Source organism: Puma concolor, chromosome D3, assembly GCF_028749965.1.
Source record: "Puma concolor isolate L17-30 chromosome D3, mPumCon1.1.hap2, whole genome shotgun sequence".
NCBI classification, from domain to species: Eukaryota; Metazoa; Chordata; class Mammalia; order Carnivora; family Felidae; genus Puma; species Puma concolor.
Window position 1 is genome coordinate 86,105,146 of NC_141678.1, and position 22,584 is coordinate 86,127,729.

Here is a 22,584-nt window from a genome sequence, read left to right on the forward strand (position 1 = left end):
GGGGCAGGGATCATTAGGAGACTTCTCCAAGAACAAAAGAGCTAGAGGGCACCACTTCCCTCCCCTGACCCCCAGCCTAGATACACAGTCACCTGCTGGAACCAGCATAGAACAAACACTGTTGATCTAGCTTGCTAATAATACGCCTGACCCCTGCATTCTCCTGCAACTTACCCCCTTCAACCAGGACTGGAAAGAAGTTTTCCAAAGCAGCTACAGGTCCCCTCCCATAGCAGCCAATGCAAACCTTGCTAATACCATGCACCCTGCCCTCATGTTCTGAAGATCAGCCCCTACCAACAGACCCTCAACAAGAATCCATCCAAAGCAGCATCATAAGCATAGCAGTGAGAAACCCCAACAGGGGCTGGCATCACTCCAAAGTGACTCCTGCCCCAGGGAAAGGGGAAGATAACCACACACACAAATTCAGCTGTGGTCCTAGCAGTGGGCTAGGGGCAGACATCTGGTGTGACTACAGGCCCTGCCCACCAATGAAAACTTCTCATAGGACAACACAGGAAGAGCACCCTGCAGTTTGGTCCTACCATAGATCTGGCAAATGTCTGATCTGACCCAACTCAAGACCAAGGCCCCATACTGGCCCATTAACACCACAGGAACCAAACCCTACCCACAACAGGCAAAGAGAACCATTGCAAATAACTAGACTGAAGGCAAATACAGCTCATCCACAACAGTAGGATGCATGCAACATACATAAGAGATACCCATGAAGCACCAGGTTGCAGTAAGCAGGGGACATTGCACCACAGGGCACTACAGGATCTCTTCTTTATAAGGCCACTACTTTAAAAGGCAGGAGATGTAGCTGACTATCCTAACACATAGAAACAGAGAGAAAATGGAGACAGAGGAATGTATCCCAAATGAAAGAACAGGGCAAAATTTTAGCCAAATGAAATGGAGATAAGTAATATGCCTGATAAGGAAATAAAATAAAGTTCATAAAGATACTGGGCTTGAGAAGAGAATATTTCAGTGAGACCCTCAACAAAAAGATAGAAAACATTAAAGAAGAACCAATCAGAGAAGAATTCAAAAAACGAAATGAAAAATATAGTAGTAGAATAAATAGTGGACTAGAAGAAGCAGAAGAACGGATCAGGGACCTGTAGTCCAAAGTAATGGAAAGTAACCAAGCTAAAAAGAAGAGAAAAAAAAAGATTAATAAAAAAATGAGAATAGATTAAGGGAATGCATAGACATCATCAAGCATAACAACATTCACATCATAAGGATCTCAGAAGGAAAAAGAGAAAGAGAAGCAGAGTGTATATGAAGAAATCGTAGCTAAAAACTTCCCAAATCTGGGGAAGGAAACAGAAATCTAGATCCAGGAGGCACAAAGAACCCCCTAAAAAATCAGCCCAAGGAGATCAACGCTATGTCTCTTACATAGAAACGAGAATGGCAAAAAGCATGGAAAAAGAATTTTAAAAGCAGCCAGAGAAAACAAAATAGTCACATACAAGGGAAACCCCATAAGGCTATCAGCTGATATGTTTTATATGTAATGTATTGTCAAATTGGTTTCCATACAACACCCAGTGCTCATCCCAACAAGTGCCCTCCTCTCTGCCCATCACCCAATTTCCCCTCTCCCCCAACTACCATCTACCCTTAGTTTGTTCTCAGTCCTTAAGAGTCTCTTATGGTTTTCCTACCTCCCTCTCTGTAACTTTTTTTTTTCCTTCCCCTTCCCCATGGTCTTCTGTTAAGTTTCCCAGGATCCACATAAGAGTGAAAACATATGGTATCTGTCTTTCTCTGTATGCCTTATTTCACTTAGCATAACACTCTCCAGTTCTATCCACGTTGCTACAAATGGCCAGATTTCATTCTTTCTCATTGCCAAGTAGTACTCCATTGTATATATAAACTACATCTTCTTATCCATTCGTCAGTGGATGGACACTTAGTCTCTTTCCATAATTTGGCTATTGTTGAAAGTGCTGCCATAAACATTGGGGTACTAGTGCCCCCATGCATCAGCACTCCTGTATCCCTTGGGTAAATTCCTAGGAGTGCTATTGCTGGGTCATAGGGTAGGTCTATTTTTAATTTTTTGAGGAACCTCCACACTGTTTTCCAGAGTGGCTGCACCAGTTTGCATTCCCACCAACAGTGCAAGAGGGTTCCCGTTTCTCTACATCCTCGCCAGCACCTATAGCCTCCTGATTTGTTCATTTTAGCCACTCTGATGGGCGTGAGGTGATATCTCATTGTAGTTTTGATTTGTATTTCCCTGATGATGTGTGATGAGCATCTTTTTTGAGTCTGTTGGCCATCTGGATGTCTTCTTTAGAGAAGTGTCTATTCATGTTTTCTGCCCATTTCTTCACTGGCTTATTTATTTTTTGGGTGTGGAGTTTGGTGAGCTCTTTATAGATTTTGGATACTAGCCCTTTGTCCGATATGTCATTTGCAAATATCTTTTCTCATTTTGTCAGTTGCCTTTTGGTTTTGTTGATTGTTTCCTTTGCAGTGCAGAAGCTTTTTATCTTGATGAGGCCCTAATACTTCATTTTTTGCTTTTAATTCCCTTGCCTTTGGAGATGTGTCGAGTAAGAAATTGCTGCGGCTGAGGTCACATAGGTTTTTTCCTGCTTTCTCCTCTAGGGTTTTGATGGTTTCCTGTCCACATTCAGGTCCTTCATCCATTTTGAGTTATTTTTGTGAATGGTGTGAGAAAGTGGTCTAGTTTCATTCTTCTGCACACACACAAGTTGTATACTTATGTGATGACATTTTAAAGCTCTGATCTCATGAATGAGATTGTGCTTAGAAAAACTTGCCCTGTTTGGTAATTTAAAAAGGATCCAAATGTTTTCCCAGTATTTTCTAATGCTTTATGGCTTTATTTTTACTGTTGGATCTCTGACTCTTGATTATTATTAATGGTAGTGGTACCAGTATAATATGTGGGAAAGAATACTATTTTTGGTTGTCTGCCTACTTGTTGGAAAACAATTTAACTATACATTTTTTTTTTAATTTTTTTTCAACGTTTTTATTTATTTTTGGGACAGAGAGAGACAGAGCATGAACGGGGGAGGGGCAGAGAGAGAGGGAGACACAGAATCGGAAACAGGCTCCAGGCTCCGAGCCACCAGCCCAGAGCCCGATGCGGGGCTCGAACTCACGGACCGCGAGATCGTGACCGGGCTGAAGTCGGACGCTTAACCGACTGCGCCACCCAGGCGCCCCACTATACATTTTTAACTAGTATCATTTTATGTGATTTTCATAAAGTACCATGATGGTATTTTTCTGAAATTTAAATAAATAGTTTTAGATGTTTTTCTTAAAGGATTACAATATGATGAAAAACTAGATGTTTTCTACAATAACAGTACTGTTAACTTGGCCCAACACATTTTATGAGAAGCTACATTAGTGATAATCTGAGGCCAATTAGTGTAATATATTGATTCATATCTTATATTTATAACAAGGTTGGTTGGAGATACAGTCATTTAATGATAGGTTTATTCTGTTTCTTCCCAGGGTAGGACCCTTACTCCAAGTATCTTAGCCCAAACCATGTGGTTTTTAGAAAGGGAATGTTCACAGCAGGACTTCAGCAGCACAAAACCTTTGTTCTTAGAAAAATAATTAAAAGCAGATAGCTAACTTTTAATACTTATCCTAATTTAGCAGAGGAACAGCTCTTCTCGCATTTATTTTTATTTTATTCTTCATTTGTGAATATGTGATTTCCTGTTTTGGAAAGCATACATACAAACCATATTTGCATAACAGAAAATGGATCATTCATTCAAGAACATAAATTTACATTGTTTTTCAGCCATTCTAGTCACACAAAAATAAAGTTTCCATTTATGGTTATATGCTAATCATATTTTGTTGCAGAAATAAAGAGTCCCAGTTGAAGAGATGCTTCATCTGAATTCTTCCTAAAATGTTCTTCTCCTTTGTCAGAAGAAGTTGCCATTCTTCTGACCTTATCAAAGCAAATTATAAATAATGGAATTTCTGTTTTCTTTTCAAAGGAATTGTCGGGCTTTCAACGTGCCCGCTATAAATGAAGCAGACAATACCAGGCAAAAATAGTGGAACTGACACATGCAAACAACTGTGTGGACCAAAAGGAGTCTGAAGAAACAGAGGTCCAATGGAAGGACTAAAACAGGGATTCATCCAAAAGGAAGAGTGAGACACCTTATGTGTGAGCACATGTTGAATAACGTCAAAGTAGCATCTTCTAGCTTATATAAAGCATTTCCCCCTTTATTAACGTATGGTTTCATTGAGATAAAAATCTTCACATCTTAAAAACTAGAATCAGTAAAAAGTCAAATGTAAGGGAAGAGAAAAATATCATATAGACAACATACTCATCTTTGTGATGACAGTAGTATATTCTTTATGTGTGCTCTACAACTCCAAATACGCTTCGTCATGGTCCTCTATGTGTGTGTTTCCATATGGGTCCAGTATCACTGAAGCTTGATGTTTTAAGCTTTAAGTCTATACATCAGAGAAATGTGATATATGTCATGATCGTATGTTATGTCATATATTATAATACGTATTCTCAGGGCTCTCTGGTGTTTAGGAAAAAAATGTAGGCATCTTGTTTCATTGGGTAAGGTCAACTTGTTAATGGTTTACGGAGTATGTAAGAGGTTTCTGGAAGGTGGAAAACTCAGTGTCATGAGCAGCGTGACACCTGCAATGAGGAGGTGATTCAAGTTACAATTACAAACCACAGAGAGATTCTTTGGGAAGGGAACACAATCTCAAATGGTAATGTTCTCGTGGGACTGTCACCACATGGCGACAGTTACTTCAGATGGTGTTCCAGTCACCACATCTGCTCCTGTTGGACAACTTATGACTTGAAAAGTATCAGTTCCCTGGTTGGTAAGACTGTTTCCTGATAATGCCAAACAGTTAGAAATTAAGAAAGAAAGAAAGAAAAGAAAGAAAAAGAAAGAAAGAAAGAAAGAAAGAGAAGAAAGAAAGAAAGAAAGAAAGAAAGAAAGAAAGAAAGAAAGAAAGAAAGAAAGAAAGAAAAACATGGAATCATTTTTCCAAGTGGTAATTCTGTAACAGAACACATTTAACATTTTGAGATTTTATGTTTAATCAATACTATTCTAGTCAAGCAAACTACGGTTTCTCCTCTAATAAAGCACCCGAAAGAAGAATTGTTGGCCAGCAAAGCTCATACATTGTCCCCTGCTGTTACTAGCAATGACTTTTTGGAGGACATTGTATCTGTGATTCCTTCCCCCCCCCCCCCCCCGCATCCCCTTCATCTATTTTATCATCCCCTATCCCTCTTTCTTTGGCTACCACCAGTTTGTTCTCTGTATTTATGAGTCTGTTTCTGCATTTTGTTTGTTTATTCATTTTTTTTGATTCCACATATAAATAAAATTGTATGATCCTTTTCTCTGACATTTCACTAAGCATAGTACCCTGAAGATCCATCTAGGTTGTCACAAATGGCAAAAATCTCATTCTTTTTTATGGCTGAATAATATTACTGTGTGTATGTGTAATATATATATATATATATATATATATATATATATATATAATCACATCTTTTTAAATATAAATATACATATCACACACACTGTGTATATTTTTTCACATATTTTTCTTTTTTATTATTTTTAAAAAATTTAAATATAGTTAACATACAGTGTTATATTAGTTTCACATATATGATACGGTAATTCAGCAATTTTATACATTACTCAGTGCTCATCATGATAGGTGTATTCTTTAATCCCCATCACCTATTTCACCCACCTCCCCACCCTTCTCCCCTCGGGTAACCATCAGTTTGTTGTCTATCGTTAAGAGTCTATTTCTTGGTTTGTCTCTCTCCTCCCCCGCCCCCACCCTTTGCTCAATTGTTTCTTAAATTCCATATGAGTGAAATCATTTGGTATTTGTCTTTCTCTGACTGGGTTATTTACCTTAGCATTACACACTCAAGCTTCACCTATGTTGTTGCAAATGGCAATATTTCATTCTTATTTTTATGGTGAATAATAGGCGTGTGTGTGTGTGTGTGTGTGTGTGCACATGCGCACATCTTTTTAATCCATTCATCTTTCTATGGGCATTTGGGTTGCTTCTATACCTTGGATACTATAAATATGCTTCAATAAAAAGGGGTTTGTATATCTTTTCAAATTAATGTTTTTTTTTAATTTTGGCAAATATCCAATAGTGGAATTACTAAATCATATAATATTTACATTTTTATTTTTTTGAGAAACCTCCATCCTCTTCTACAGTAGCTGTACCAGTTTGCATTCCCACCAACTGTGCATGAGTGTTCCCTTTTCTTCACATCCTCACCAACTCATTATTTCTTGTCTTTTTGATTTTAGCCATTTTGACTGGTATAAAGTGATATCATATTGTGGGTTTTAAATTTCATTTCCCTGATGATGAGAGATGTTGAGCATCTTTTTATGAGTCTGTTGGCCATTCTGTATATCATCTTTGGAAAAATATCTATTTAGGTCTACTGACCATTTTTCAATCAAATTGTTTATTTTTCTGCTATAAGTTTTGTGAGTTCTTTATATATTTTGAATACTAACCCCTTTTCAGGTATATTATTTGTAAATGAGATTGTGGTATAGTCCCAATCATTTGTGTTTGCTTTTTTTTTCCTTTGCCTGAAGAAATGTTCCATAACTATGCTGCTAAGTCTGATATCCAAGTGATTACTTCCTGTGTTTTCTTTTAGGAATTTAATGGTTTCAGGTTTCACAGTTTTAGATTCCACGTAAATGAAGTCATATGGTATTTGTCTTTCTCTCCCTTACTTCACTTAGCATAATAACCCTGTAGGTGCATCCATGTTGTAACAAATGGCAAGACCTCATTCTCTTTTCTTCATCATTTATTTGAAAAATAAATGTCAGTTAAAGCTGAATTTTCTGGTAAGGATCAAATCAATGGTGTAGTCATCAAGTCTGTTGTTAAAAGCTCTTAATCTCCTAAATTATGTTCCCTGTAAATTATTTGGCACAGGGAGAAGAGCTTGATATTGTCCTTCTACCAGAACATCTCCCAGATTGAAGGTAAGTATGAATAGTTCGGAGATAATGGAACATCTTCAAAAGATTTACAGATGTGACAATTGACTTGTGTAAGTTAATGGAATTAAAAAAAAAAAGACTACTAAATTTTTGTGAATGTTATACCGGCAAATGAACCTCTGGCCTGGGATAAAAGAGTAATTTTCCAAACTCAACTGAATCCATCCATTCTCATGCTTCTAAATTTCCATGGGCAGAAAGCTGGCTGAGCATGCTGTCAGCACCTTGAGATGGAATCATGACCATAATATCCATTGCCATTCAAATATGGATACAGTATGGATATATATGGACCTCCTATAAAGTAAAACCAAGGACCATATAAAACTGCAGAATAGGTAGGGGCGCCTGGGTGGCTCAGTCGGTTAAGCATCCGACTTCCGCTCAGGTCATGATCTCACGGTCCGTGAGTTCGAGCTCACGGCCGGTGAGTTCGAGCCCCGCGTTGGGCTCTGTGCTGACAGCTCAGAGCCTGGAGCCTGTTTCAGATTCTGTGTCTCCCTCTTTGTCTTTCCTCCCCTGCTCATGCTCTGTGTCTCTCTCTTCTCAAAAATAAATAAACGTTAAAAAAATTAACAAAACAAAACCGAAAACTGCAGAATAGGCAACTCTTTTCAGGGGGCAGAACCAAGGTCAAATAAGCATTTCCCATAACAGAGCATAATAGCATAATAGAGTTAGATTTCATGAGTTAGATTTCATAAATATTTTCAATGATCTCCTTTCTATATGGGGTCTTTATTGCCCTGCGGTTTCAATATAGTACATTGGGTGTGTGGGGGAAGGGGTTAAATCACGTGCTGTTTGAGTACATAGACTTCTGGAGCAATCAGACATGCTGATTTCTGAGGTACATATTATTGTAAGATCTTTGACTGTGAGGAACGTTGCTTGGGTAATTTCTCTTGGGGAGAGAAAAAAAAATTTGAAGACGTAAGGCTGACAAACTCTGTGACCAAGAGGATGGACTGTGTTATATTGTATGAGAATGAGTGTGTATGATCGTATTTTAATACTTGCTGCCCTTTTCTGTGGAGAGAATATAATCCCAAGCACAAAGGATGAACACGATCCTGTAATTTATTTTGCAAAGGGGATTTGTGCTGTTCTCCAACGGAAAGTTTGGGAATCAGAGTTCAATGCGGAAAAGTATTTGGGAACATTTCATGTTTGAAACCTAGAAATAGAAGTATTGAACTACGTGTTCAGTACACAAAATATTTCCATGTTCTACACCTCTACATACAAGCAGTTGAGCACCAGAGAGGATTGACCCAAAACAGCATCAACTCATAGGAATATTGTAATTTGGATTATTTGATTGCAGTTGTCAAATATCAGTTTTTCTCTGATGAAAGGTCATCACTGTTTCTGGCGGTGGATGGGAATGAACATAGTCCTCACGGAAATAAGATTTTGTAATAGCAAGCAACGCTTCCACATTTTGACTTATCGTTGAAAGCAAAGAAAATTCTGTCACTTTTCACTGCTGAGTTTTTTAAATTTATAGTAGCAAATTCTTCAAAGTATAATTAGGTGAAATTAATTCTTAATTGAAACTGTCAAATATGAGGTTTCAAACTCCCTAAGTCAACAGATTTCAAATAAATGAAAATGGAATATTAATTCTCTATGTTATAGAGCGAATACATATTTGGGGGCTCATAAGAGAAAACATAGGGCTTAATTAAAGAAATGAACAAATTAAGAAATTCAGTGTTTTGGATGAGTTCTTTTCTTAAGGCATATTTACAAAACAAACAATTTGATGTATACATGTTAGAAGGTAAACATTCTTTTTTCATCATTTCATTGACATCTCTGTGAATACATAATTTCAAAATATGTAATTTGTGAAATTTAACTGAGACTTCATTCCCATACTGCAGGACCAATAACATCTATGGCCAGATTAAAATACTGAAAATAACTGACCACTTTAATAAATACAGTAGAAGAAAAGCCTAATGAATAATAGGGTAATAAGCAAAGCTATTATAGACAGAACAGGTGTCAGCCAAATTTACAAGATTATGGCTCTAGTGCCTAAGAAGAAAGGAGTATAAAATAAATGATTACGGGGATGCCTGGGTGGCTCAGTTGGTTAAGTGTCTGACTTGGGTTCAGGTCACGATCTTGCAGTTCATGAGTTTGAGCCCCGCGTCGGGCCCTGTGCTGACAGCTCAGAGCCTGGAACCTGCTTCAGATTCTGTGTCTCCCCATCTCTGCCCCTCCCCTGCTCATGCTCTGTCTCTCTCTGTGTCTCAATAATAAAAATAAAAACATTAAAAAAATAATTACGAAGACACATGGATGTTCACACTGCAGAAATAGTGTCAGGAAGGCTAAAGGATGATTGAGATAAGGTTTGCCAAGGAACATTTTACAATTTGTGAAGTAAGATCACATTACATAAAGAAGGAAAAATAAAGGGAAAAAGTCAAATTATCCACTGCACTGTGGTATCCTTCAGTGCATTGATTTCCAACATTTAGGCAGTTTTACGCATAATTGCAATCATTGTTTGCAAATAATATACTCTGCTTTTCAATTGCCATATCCGGTTTTCATGTTGCTGTGTAGCTCTCATACTTGGTATTTCAAGGGAATATGTGATATTTATTTCCTTGAATATAAGTTTAGTTAACCAATCCTCCCTCATTTAGGTCATTTGGATTCTTTTCTGTAGATCTTCTTTTCCCCCATGGGATAAAAAAAAATTTCTAGGTGGAATTATTATGAATGCTTCATATACACAGTATTCCCAATTTTCTATGCTTCTCAGTGATAGGTCAAATTGTAGAAATGTTTATTTTCTAATGCAAAATGTTGACTGCGTTTTAACCGATACAAAAGTATTTAAATCTCAAATGATTTACTTACAAAATTAATACAAGCTGAATCACTCAATTTTCTGGGTTGTTAATTGGATATACTTTTCAGTTTCATCCTTTTATTGAGCTCTTTTCCCCCTAGTGTAATTCAATACTCTTGTTTTGTTTTCTCTATTTAGCAATAGCTTTTCTATGTAAGAGAGCTTTCAAAATACTAGTGAATATTTTACGTTAAAGAGACGTAAATCACGGTCAAGTAGTGTCCACACTCTAGATACCTGTTCCCCACAAACCAAGATGTAGGTGATAAGAGTGAGCCTCGTAATTGAAAAATAAAAGTCTTCTGGTAATGGGAAGAAGAATCACCTAACTCTAAGATGATATTCATGCTTTAGGTAATGCATGGATTTCTTTATCAAACTAACATTCATTTAGGGGCTTGCTACAATTCTGGGTGAAAGACTATAGAGATGGATAAAATATAATAAGGTTTAATGTCTAATACATTGATTTTCTGTCTGCATGATAGAAACACTTCAGAAGATTTTTTAAATACTAATATTCAAGTCTCATCTCCAGAATCTGAGTCAGTTGTTAAAGGGGGCACTTGTGCATGAGTATCTTTAAAAGCTTCTCAAATGACTGTAATGTCTAGTCAACTGTCAGAACGCCCGGTCTAATGAGAAAAAGCTACCAACAGTGAGACTCAAATTCATAACTTTAGCTCCCATTGAACATATATTGAACATAGTTGTGATAACAGCTTTTACTAGTAATACATATGTAAAATAGCTTGCAGCTAAAGAAGTTCTTATTTCATTGTAGCCCGTACCTGTTAGCATAACATGCAAAATTAATGCATCGTCTTCTAGTTTGAGAAGAATCAAAAGAAGGAAAATCACTTCAACAGATGGAAAGAATAAGCTACTACTGAACACCATAAGTTCACACTAAAAGTGTTAGTGTTTTGCTAGATACATTGTTGGTGTGGCTTTACACTTAGCAATTATCACATTATTACAGTTTAGCTAATTCTGGCCTCACATTTTAATGCCTTCTGGTGTCAAAAGATGAATCTTTTCAAAAGTCTGATATCATCAGCGATGATGAATGTGAGAGGCACTTTGTTTAAACCTACAAACCAGTAATTATCTAAATTAACAGCTAATTTATAAACAAGCCTTTATTTGGAAGGACACAGAAATCCTTTTCTAGCCCTAAATATACTTTGGTAAATCTCATTAATTTGCACCTCACTAATTTTAGGATTGTGAGAATAACGATAGACTGAAATTCACATTTATCTATGAAAAAGTTGTAAGTGTTTCGGGTAAGATGAGTTAAAATAAGAAAGAGGCCAAATCTGCAGGTTCGCACGGGGACACGGGCAGTGACCACAGACCCCAGATCTGAATTGACTATAACAACCAGACTGTTCATTTAATATCTATTACTTCCTAACCTCTATGTTGGATGTTAGGATATACTGGAGGCTTCCCAAGAAGAGGTTTTAGTGTGGCAGGGGATTTTCAAGCCTAAGTATAGGAAGTTTGAATGAAACAAATGTAAAGATGTTCTTTTCATGTTTCTTTTCCTTCCAGTGCTTAAGGGCCCTTTGTAATTATGTGCTCGTCTTAATTATTTCTGGTCTGACACCTCAACTGGACCACATAGGCAAAGACAGCACTGTCTGTGTCCATAACAGCGCCAACATTCAGTAGAGCCATCCAGAGTTCTCTAAAATGAAGACACAACCAGCGCAGCAATACGGACAGAAGTCCAGCAGCCCAGTCTCTCCGTATTTCTAATCTAAGTCACTCTAATGATTTCATTCTGCTTGCCCTGAATAATGTGAAGGTCACCAATTTCCTGCAATCCTTTATCATGACTTTGTTCTCCTCTTACTTTACGAGCCACCTCCATTGCCCAGCACTTCGGTTCCCCTTCGGACACACCAAACTTGGCAGGCGTGTCCTATCCTCTGCTAAATCCTCTCCAGGTTTTGTGGAAAGGTTTAGATCCTGATCTTCTGTTAGTTTTCTCTCCTCTTAAATCCATGCACAGCGCTCATTAGATTACCATCCTTTACCTTTTATATTTGTTTTTTGAATATTTGGCAGTTTATTCCTCTCGTTCAGCTTTATTGTTGTCTACACATATATGCTCTGAAAAGTGATGAAGTGACAGCCCTCATTCTATTGGAATGAAATGGCAATGGGAAGCCCAGCAGAACAATATATATATATATATATATATATATATTTTTTTTTTTTCTTCTTCTTCTTTGGGGCTCTGTGCTGCAGGCTTAATTAATCTCACTTATTTCTTATCACATTCGTTCCTCCATGTGAAGCCATTCTTTCCGTGTATACATTCCTTTTTACCCTCCTATCCCATCCCATTCACCTCTGCCCCGTGCAGCCACTTGAAGGAGGATTTTGTGTAGCTTTTTAAGTGTATTGTTGCACAGTGTGTCCTTTGTTTTGTGTATATGTATTTTAATTTATGCTAACCCTGTTCCCAGTCATCTCCCAGGGAAGTTCCCACGCAAGAGCCGGGGTATTTGTTGCAGGATTGTTTCTGGGGGCTGAAAGATGGGTGTGGTTGGGCTTTGCTCCCGGGGAGAGCAGACTGAGCAAATCTGTGGATGTGCACCCCAGAGGCTCTACCTTACAGCAGATTACACAAATACACTGTAATGCAGAGGGATTTTAACAACTATGTTAAGTGAAAATAGAGAAGGAGATTTTTTTTAAGTATCTTCTGGATCTGAGACTGAGATTGAATACTACACACACACACACACACACACACACACACACACAAAGACAGGTGAAAACTGTAAACTCCATCTAGCTTCTGAAATTTTCACACAATGTATGGTCTAGTTGGCAAGATAAACAAATGGAGTTAAATCTGGAAGTAAACTGATGTACACATTTTCGTGGTCTGATCTTGGGCTAATCATTTAGCTTCTGTGGGATCCACTTTCCTCATCTATAGAATGAGGACTAATGCAGGAAGTTACCTAAGTTTAACCATTGAAATACATGTAGTTGATTTAATAAAATGTTAGAGGGGAGTAAAGAAACACTGCATCTTACAATATGAAAAAATCATGCATAATTAACTAGGTCTTGGGTCAGGTGTTTAGTGTTTAATGTTACAGTATGTAGAAGTGCTTAATTGAATGTCCTAGTTTTTAACATATATATAATAACCTAATTTTTATTATAAACTTATAATGGCTGTTATTATAGTAATTTATCAATATAAATATTGATCTCATTAAGTTTTACTACAACCATAAAAGTAGGTATTGTAATTATAGTAATTACAAAAATTTGAGATTTAAGCAAGTAAATGACAAGACCATAGTCACAGATGGGCAAGGAAGAGTTAAGAGACCAACTCAGGTACTGTTAAAATATATTAAAAACATATTCTGTTTTTATGTTTTATCGTATTCTCTACATGATGACAATATTTATTATGTAGGTCAGCTATTTTTACCTGCAAATGAAAATTTAAAGAGAAAATATTATTTAGTATCTAGGCTTCCATTTCGGATTACCAAGCATTCTGATAAAAGATTCATATTCTTTATTCCTTGTGAGCCATTCAAAGGGAACACCCAGGAACATATTGTTCCTGTTCTAATCAGAATGTTCTCTTCACGCAAAAATCAAAACTAAGTTCAATAGTAAAATATTTCACATGATCCAGTAAAATGAAAATATAACAAGGAACATTTTATTGTGTTGAAGGAAGTAAAATTCTAAGTTTTCTTGTATACAATATATAATAATGGGAAATAGTGATCTCTTTGGGTATTAATTTATGTTCAAGAGAAAACAAATGTCCAGGGTAGACTTAAATGTTTTCTAACTTCTAAAATAAAAATCATATTAGTTTTCACCAGTGATATTTTAAGTTGTGTCTTTTTCAAACATTTTTCAGGGTATTATAAGATATTTTGGTTACCTGATATAAAAGGTTAAAAAAATATATATATATATATTTATATTTATAAACATATATTTATAAACACATATTTATAAATATATATATTTTAGGATTGTTCAATCTAGAACTATTTTTAAAAGGAATGACTACTTGTATTTAAAAACTCAGAACTCTGAACCCATGAAATTATTTTTATTTTTTTAAATTTTAATTCCAGTATAGTTGATATACACTAGTATGTTAGTTTCAGGTGTACAATATAGTGATTCAACAATTCTATAAATTACTCAGTGCTCATCATGATAAGTGTACTCTTAATCTCCTTCACCTATTTCCCCCCCCCCCCCACTTCCCCTCTGGTAACCATTAATTCTCTATAGTTAAGAGTCTTTTTCTTATTTTGTCTTTCTTTTCCTTTGTTTTATTTCTTAAATTCAACATGAGTGAGATCATATGTTATTTGTCTATCTATGATTTATTCCACTTAGTAGTATACCCTGTAGGTACACTCATGTTGTTGCAAATGGCAAGAATCCATTCTTTTTTATGGCTGAATAGTATTCCCTTCTGTGTATGTATGTGTGTGTGTGTGTGTGTGTGTGTGTGTATAACGTATATATAAATTATATATACTACTTCTTAATCCATTCATCTATGGATGGACACTTGGTCTGCTTCCATAATTTGGCTATTGTAAATAATGCTGCAAAAACATAGGGGTGCATATATCCTTTCGGGTTACTGTTTTTGTATTCTTGGGGTAAATACCCAGTATGTGATTCCTAGACCCATAGTTCTATTTTTAAATTTTTGAGGAACCTCCATACTATTTTCCACCATGTCTGCACCAATTTACATTCCCACCAACAGTGCACTAGGTTCCTTTTTCTCCATATCCTCACCAACACGTGTTGTTTCTTGTTGATTTTAGCCATTCTGACAGGTGTGAGGTGACAGCTCATTGTAGTTTTGAGTTGCATTTCCCTGATTAATGATGTTGACAATCTGCATATCTTCTTTGGAGAATTGTCTCAGTCTTCTGTCCATTTTTAATTGGATTATTTGTTTTTTTGGTGTTGATTTGTGTAAGTTCTTTATATAGTGTGGATACTAACCCTTTAGGGCTTTGTTTGTTTGTTTGTTTGTTTATTTATTTATTTATTTATTTATGAGAGCACATATTAAGTGAGCAAAGGGCAGAGATTGAGAGGCAGAGAGGGAAAGAGAAAGAAGCAGGGCTCACCTGAAGTGGGGTTCCAGCTCACCTGCTGCAAAGCAGGACTCAAATTGACAAACCATGAGATGACCTGAGCCTGAGCCAAAGTCAGATGCTTAACTGACTGAGCCACCCAGGTGCCCTAGGGCTATGATATTCTTAATGAGCCATTTCTCCTTCATACTGCAATAAAGTTGAGAGTTTTGGGAATTGGAAAAGTATATATGTGGGACACCTGGTTAAGCGTCCAACTCTCGATTTGGCTCAGGTCATGATCTCATGGTCTGTGAGTACAAGCCCCACGTTGGGCTCTGCGCTGACAGCATGGAACCTGCTCATGATTCTCTCTCTCTCCCTCTGTCACTCCTCCACTCTCTCTCAGAATAAATTAAAAAATAAAATAAAATGTATATATGCCAGAGTTGTAATTATTCATATGTGTGGGTCTGCTGGTGTTGAAAATTAGATAAAACATAAATCACACAATTATATATCTAAGACTTTATTATTTGATGTGTTTCACACTTAATGCCTATAAATATAAGAAATTTATATTGGCATAGATTATCAAGAAATATTGAATAACAGGTCTTTTTCCTTTTGGTGGAAGATAAATGAATGTGTTGTGTTTTTTAATTCAAGATGGATAAATATACCTGATTTTATACTTTAAAATATGTATAGATTGGGCTAATTATATTTGAATAAAGGTACATGAATAATTATAGGAAGTTTTCTAGAGTAGATATTTATGAACATTCAGTTTTCCCTTGTATCACTGACATTGAGAATTTTAGGGAAAGCTCAATAAATATTTTTGAAGTATTGCATAAACATACAATTTTTTATAAAGATTTATCTTTTAAATAGTATATATTGAAATTTTATGCATTTTTGCATATGTTGGTCATTAACACCTTATCAGGTATATGATTTGCAAGTAATTTTTCCATTGTCTTTCACTTTCTTTTGCTGTGCAGAAGCTCTTTAGTTTTATGTAATTCTACTTGTTTATTTTTATTTTGCTGCTTATGCTTTAGGTATATCTAGAAACTCACTGCCAAGACCATGTCAAGGAGCTTTTTTAAGGAGTTTCCTGGTTCAAGTCTTATGTTTAAAATTCTAATCCATTACTAGTCAATTTATGTAAATGTTTAAATTTCTAATACATTACTAGTTAATTTAGGTGTTATAAGGTAGAGGTCTTCATTCTTGTGAAAATTCAATTTTTCCAGAACCATTTATTGAAAAGATTGTCTTTTCTAGACTGAGTATCTTTGGCTCCCTTGCCAAACATAAGGTGACTGTATATGCTTGGGTTTATTTATGGGCTCTCAATTCTGTTCCATTGATCTATTGTCTGTTTTTATGCCAGTACCATACTGTTTTGATTAACATAGCTTAAAATCAGGAAGTATGATGCCTTCCATTTTGTTCTTTCTCAGGATTCTTTTGGCTATTTGGATCTTTTGTGGTTCCATATAAATTTTAGGATTGTTTTTTTTTTCCCTCTGCAAAAAATGCTACTTGAATCATTGTAAGAACTAGGGGCGCCTGGGTGGCGCAGTCGGTGAAACGTCCGACTTCAGTCAGGTCACGATCTCGCGGTCCGTGAGTTTGAGCCCCGCGTCAGGCTCTGGGCTGATGGCTCAGAGCCTGGAGCCTGCTTCCGATTCTGTGTCTCCCTCTCTCTCTGCCCCTCCCCCGTTCATGCTCTGTCTCTCTCTGTCCCAAATAAATAAATAAACGTTGAAAAAAAAAATTAAAAAAAAAAAAAGAATTGTATTGAATCTATGGATGGCTTTTGGTAGTATGGACATTTTGATTCTTCCAATCTATGAACATGGGATACCTTTCTATTTATTTGTGTCTTTTATTCCTTTCATCAATATCTTGTTTTTGGAGAGATCTTTTCCCTCCTAAATTCATTCCTAAGTATTTTATTGTTTTTGATGCTCTTGTAAATGGGATTTTTACAATTTATTTTTCGGGTAATTTGTTGTTAGTGTCTGGAAATGCTGCTTATTTTTTGTGTGTTAATTTTGTATCCTGACACTGTATTGAATTTATTGATTAGATCTAACAGGGTTTTTTTGTGGAGTTTTTAGGATTGACTCTCTATAACATCATGTCCCCTGCAAATAGAGACGATTTTATTTCTTCCATTCCAATTCTGATGCTTTTCTTTTTCTTTCCTGATTGCTCTAGCTAGGACTTCTGGTACTATGATGAATAGGAGTGGTGAGAGTAGGCACTTGTTTGGTTTTGTTCCTGATCTTAGAGGAAAATAATTCAACCTATCACCATTTAGTTTGATGTGAGCTGTGGACTTATCATATATGGCCTCTATTATGTCAAGGTACATTCCTTTGGTACATAATTTGTTTAGAGGTTTTATGATAAATGGGTGTTTAATTTTCTCAAATGTATCTATTGAGATGATTATACGAGTTTTTCTTTTATTCTATTAATGTGATGTCTCACATAGCTTGATTTGATTTTGTTGAACCATCCTGGTATCCCACACATATTTCCACTTGATTGTGGTGAATGATCCTTTTAATGTGCCAAATTTAGTTTGCTCGTATTGAGAATTATTTAGAATTTTTGCATTTTTATTCATCAGGGACATTGTTCTATAGTTTTTTGGTAGTGTCGTTCTCTGGCTTTGGTATCAATGACCAGATAAAATGAGTCTGGGAATATTCCCTCCTCTTCATTTTTTTGGAAGAGTTTGAGAAGGGCTGGCATTAATTCTTTAAATGTTTGGTAAAATTTACCAAATTTACCAAAAATTTACCGAAAGGAAACCATTTGGTCTTGGGTTTTTCTTCATTAGATTTTTGCTTACTGACTCAATCTTGTTATTATTAATTGATCTATTCAGACTTTCTATTTCTTCTTGTGTCAGTCTTGGTGGTTTATGGCTCTAATTTTTTTCCCATTTTATTCTAGGATGCCTGGTTTTTGGGGGGTATAGTTGTTCATAGTAAACTCATGATTTTTTTATTTTTGATGTCATTTGTAATATTTTCTTTTTCAGTTATAATTTTGTTGATTTGGGTCCTATTTTTATTTCTTGGTTTATCTAGGTAAAGATTTATCAATTTCGCTTATGTTTTCAAAGAAACAACTCCTAGTTTGGTTAGTCTCACCTACTGATTTTCTGTTTTCTATCTCATTTATTTCTGTTCCATTCCTTATTACTCCCTTTCTTCCACTAGCTTTATACTCAGTTTGTACTTCTTTTTCTAGATCCTTAAGGTGTAGAATTAGGATCTTTCTTGTTTCTTAATGTAGGCACTTATTGCTATGCACTTCCCTCTAAGAACTACTTTTGCTGCATCCTGTAAGTTTTGGTATTTGTGTTTTTATTTTTGTTCATCTCAAGATACTTTAATTTATTCTTTGATCCATGGTTACTCAGGAGAATGTTGTTAAATTTCCACATATTTGTGAATTTTCCAATTTTCCTCTTAGTGTTGATTTCTAATTTTATATACATATATTTTCTGAGAGAGAAAGAGCACATGTGCTGGGGGAAGGGCAGAGGGAGAGAAAGAATATTAAGCAGGCTCCACACTCAGCATGAAGCCCAATATGGGGCTCTTGATGTCATGAATGTGAGATCATGGCCTGGGGAGAAATCAAACATTGGACACTTAACCGACTGAGCCACCCAGCCCTATGTGTATCTTTTTTTTTATTAAATTTTTTTTCAACGTTTATTCATTTTTGGGACAGAGAGAGACAGAGCATGAACGGGCGAGGGGCAGAGAGAGAGGGAGACACAGAATCGGAAACAGGCTCCAGGCTCTGAGCCATCAGCCCAGAGCCCGACGCGGGGCTCGAACTCGCGGACCGCGAGATCGTGACCTGGCTGAAGTCGGACGCTTAACCGACTGCACCACCCAGGCGCCCCCCTATGTGTATCTTTAAGCATAAAGTCAGTGTCTTATAAGCAGCATATCATTTAATATGATTTTTAAAATCCATTCAGCCATTCTGTGTCTTTTGATTAGAGAATTTAATATGTTTATATTTAAGGTAATTATTGATAATAACTTACTATTGCTGTTGTTTTCTGGTTGTTTTGTAGATCCATTGTTCCTTATTTTTACTCAGGTGTGTGTGTGTGTGTGTGTGTGCACATATGTGTATCAGTGTGTCTGTGTTGATGCCATGTGAGATCAGTATGTTTTGACTTCTTTTAATCATGTTCTTATGTGCAATTACTCCAGGTTTTTCCTTTGTGGCTACCATGAGGCTTACCTAAAATAATTTAAAATTATAACATCCTATTTTAATAACAACTTAACTTTAATAGAATTCCTTAGATTTACACTTTACTTCTCCCCTTCCTCATATTTTACATTATCAATGTTACAGTTTACATATTTTTTATATTGCATAAAAAATAACAGGTTATTATGGTTATGGTTCTTTTTACTCATTTTTTTTAATTTTTAAACTAGATTTGTTAAATGCTTTATGTACCACCATTACCATATTACAGAATCCAACTTTGAATATATACTTACCATTACCAGTGAGTTTTGCACTGCTTTATGTTTTTATGATGTTCATTAGCATCTCTTTATTTACACTCAAGGAACTCCCTTTAGCCTTTCTCCAGTGGTGAGGAAAGTCTTCCTATCCCCTCATTTCTGAAGGACATCTTTGCAAGGTAGAGAATTCTTGGTTAACAGTTATTTTCTTTCAGTGTTTTCAATATATTGTCCCATTATCTTCTGGACTGAAAAGTTTCTGTTGAGAAATCTACCAATAGTCTTATGGGGTTCCCTCATATGTGACTTCTCTCTTTTGCTGCTTTTAAAATTAGCTGTCTTTGACTTGACAATTATTTGTCTTGGTGTAGCCCTATTTGGATTCAACCTATGTGTAATCCTTTAGGCCTCTTGGATGCCTATTACTCTCCACAACATTTTCAAAGTTTTCAGCCATTATTGCTTTAAATATACTTTCTCCCCCTTTTTCTCTTCTCCTTCTGGAATTCCCATAATGTAAACATTGTGGGGTTTTTTTCATTGTGTCCCACAGGCTTTCTTCATTATTTTTTATTCTTTTTTGTTTTTGCTCCTATGAGTGGACAATTTCAAACATCTTCCAGGTCATTGATTCTTTCTTCAGCATGGTCAAGTCTGATTTTGAAGCTCTCTATTGAATTTTTCAGTTCAGTTGTATTTTTCAGCACTAGGATTTCTGATTTTTTTAATGGTTTCTATTTTCGTCAAACTTCTCGTTTTCTTCATGCATTGTTTTCCTAATTTTAAAGAGGATTATTCAGAATTTTTGTCTGACAGTTCATATATCTCCATTTCTTTAGAGTTACTGGAGATGAGTTTCTAGTAGCCATTCTTCTTTCTACCCTAGTATGTCTTGGTCTCTGTGCTGCAGGGTAGTGCTTCATCCTCCCTCTCATGTTCCAGGATTCTCTCCAGTGATGTCTTGTCCCTAAATAGTTAGTCTTCTTGTGAGGGGGAACAAATTCAGGAATGACCTATGTTGCCATCTTTTTGGTGTCACTCTCAACAAATAAAAATCAACTTTTCAGAGTTAAAGTAGTGCATTGAATTCCAATTTGTATGTTCCAGGGCTGATCATATTTCAGGACATAATTGGACACGACGGTAGAAGAGTACAAGAGTGGAACTGAGTAAGAGTTGAGATCCAGAACTCAGTACATGCTCGGATGGAGGTAAGCCAGAGCTGGAATGCCAAACCTAACTTGAAATCATTATGGTAGACAATATACACAAAGTAATTCCAAAATTGGCGTTCTAAACATGATTTGGAAGAATCTAGGAGGGTGTGGTCCTTAGAGTTGGTATACGATTATCACCCTCCATCATAAAACTCTTTTGCAGTCATTTGCACTGTTTTTTTTTAACGTTTATTTATTTGAGAGAGAAAGAGCATAAACAGAGTCGGGGCAGAGAGAGAGGGACACAGAATCTGAAGCAGACCCCAGGCTCTGAGCTGTCAGCACAGAGCCCGATGCGGGTCTTGAACCCACAAACTGTGAGATCATGACCTGAGCCGAAGTCTGACGCTTAATTGACTGAGCCACTGAGGCACCCCTTTGCATGGGTTTCTAAAGGAGAGAAATCTTGTTCTGAGGGAGAAGACAGCTGTGATTCAATCAGGGTCTCAGGTGAAAAGGAACTGGAATACTCAGCAGTGTATCAAGAGAGGAATCTAGTCTCAAAGCTAAGAAAAAGGTGATGTCTCAGAATGAAGCAGAATATGTTAGAGATTCAGCATAAAGACAGACTATCAACAGATGTTCCAGAATGGTAATCCTGGAGTCCTTAAAATATTCTTTACTAAAGCCGGGAAGAACTTTAGGAAAAAAAAATTATTATATATTTAATTATATCTGGAGATGGGAGAAGAGAAGGCGGCAGAGACTCAGAATTTGTTAAGGTCTTCAACGTGACACCTTTGTCACCCAAAACATTATGTCCTATTTCTTTTTCCTGCTGTATATCTGTTTTTTTCTACTTTATACATAGGAATAATTCTAGGAAAGATACAATTATAGAAATAGCATCCAAATGTACAATACAAATAAGCATATGTGGGGTGGGAAAGTATGAGAAAGGTCTGGGAGGTCCCACTCACCTTACTCGGGAGTGTTTGAAAAATGATTGAGTCTTTCTTTTCCTCAGCTACATCAACCATGAACTGACAGAGTAGGATTCAAATGAGGTTCAATCTCTACTTCTAGTATTATTCATTAGAACTTTCATTCAAAGCTAACATAAGTTTTCCACAGTTGTCTGTTTGGTAATGTCATCTCACAGGTGTTAAGTAGGGCTCACCAGATCTTTATGAATAGAGTTTATTCAGTAGAGGTGGATTACCCCATTGTTTGAGGCAACATGACGGTTTAGATGACATCAGCAAGTGATTGTCATCTCTATGAGCTTACGGAAACAGTTTGCTTCACTCTTAAAATGGTTTTCAAACTCTAAGTCCTAAAACAGTGTAAAGCACATTTTTAAATTTTCTCATTTGCCGTAAGATAGGCACATACCCTTCTCTTTTCATGCACTCAATTTTTATTATGTCAATGTAGGTACATTGAGAAATGGAATTTTCTGTATGCAACAGGAAAGACTTATTTTGAAGGTTCTGCATGCTCTGTCCAGATGTAAATCATACGTAACGTTTAACTTTTTAACTTTCAAGATCTGGCAGTTGAAAACCTTGTTCAATGTTCTGTTTTACACATTATGACATCAGCAAAATTTTAGACTACTGACAGATTGATAGAGAAGGTAAGCTTTAAGTTTTAGGCAAATTAAAACTACTTCATAGTAAAAGCATTCCATTTTCAAGACAGAATTTCTTTTTCCCTTGAGCAGTGTTTATGTGCAATATTGCTATGAGTGACAGATAACCAGTGACTATCACATAAAAT

General features: G+C 36.2%; 1 long non-coding RNA gene across 1 annotated transcript in view; it reads left to right on the forward strand.

The window, feature by feature from the left end:
• LOC147575682 (uncharacterized) overlaps window positions 1-22,584 on the forward strand; it is a 132,069-nt gene that overhangs the window by 96,294 nt on the left and 13,191 nt on the right. Inside the window, exons 2-5 of the long non-coding RNA XR_015242642.1 lie at window positions 4,038-4,213; window positions 7,054-7,103; window positions 19,750-19,824; window positions 20,753-20,856. This is a non-coding gene — a long non-coding RNA (uncharacterized LOC147575682). The remainder of the gene's footprint in view (window positions 1-4,037; window positions 4,214-7,053; window positions 7,104-19,749; window positions 19,825-20,752; window positions 20,857-22,584) is intronic.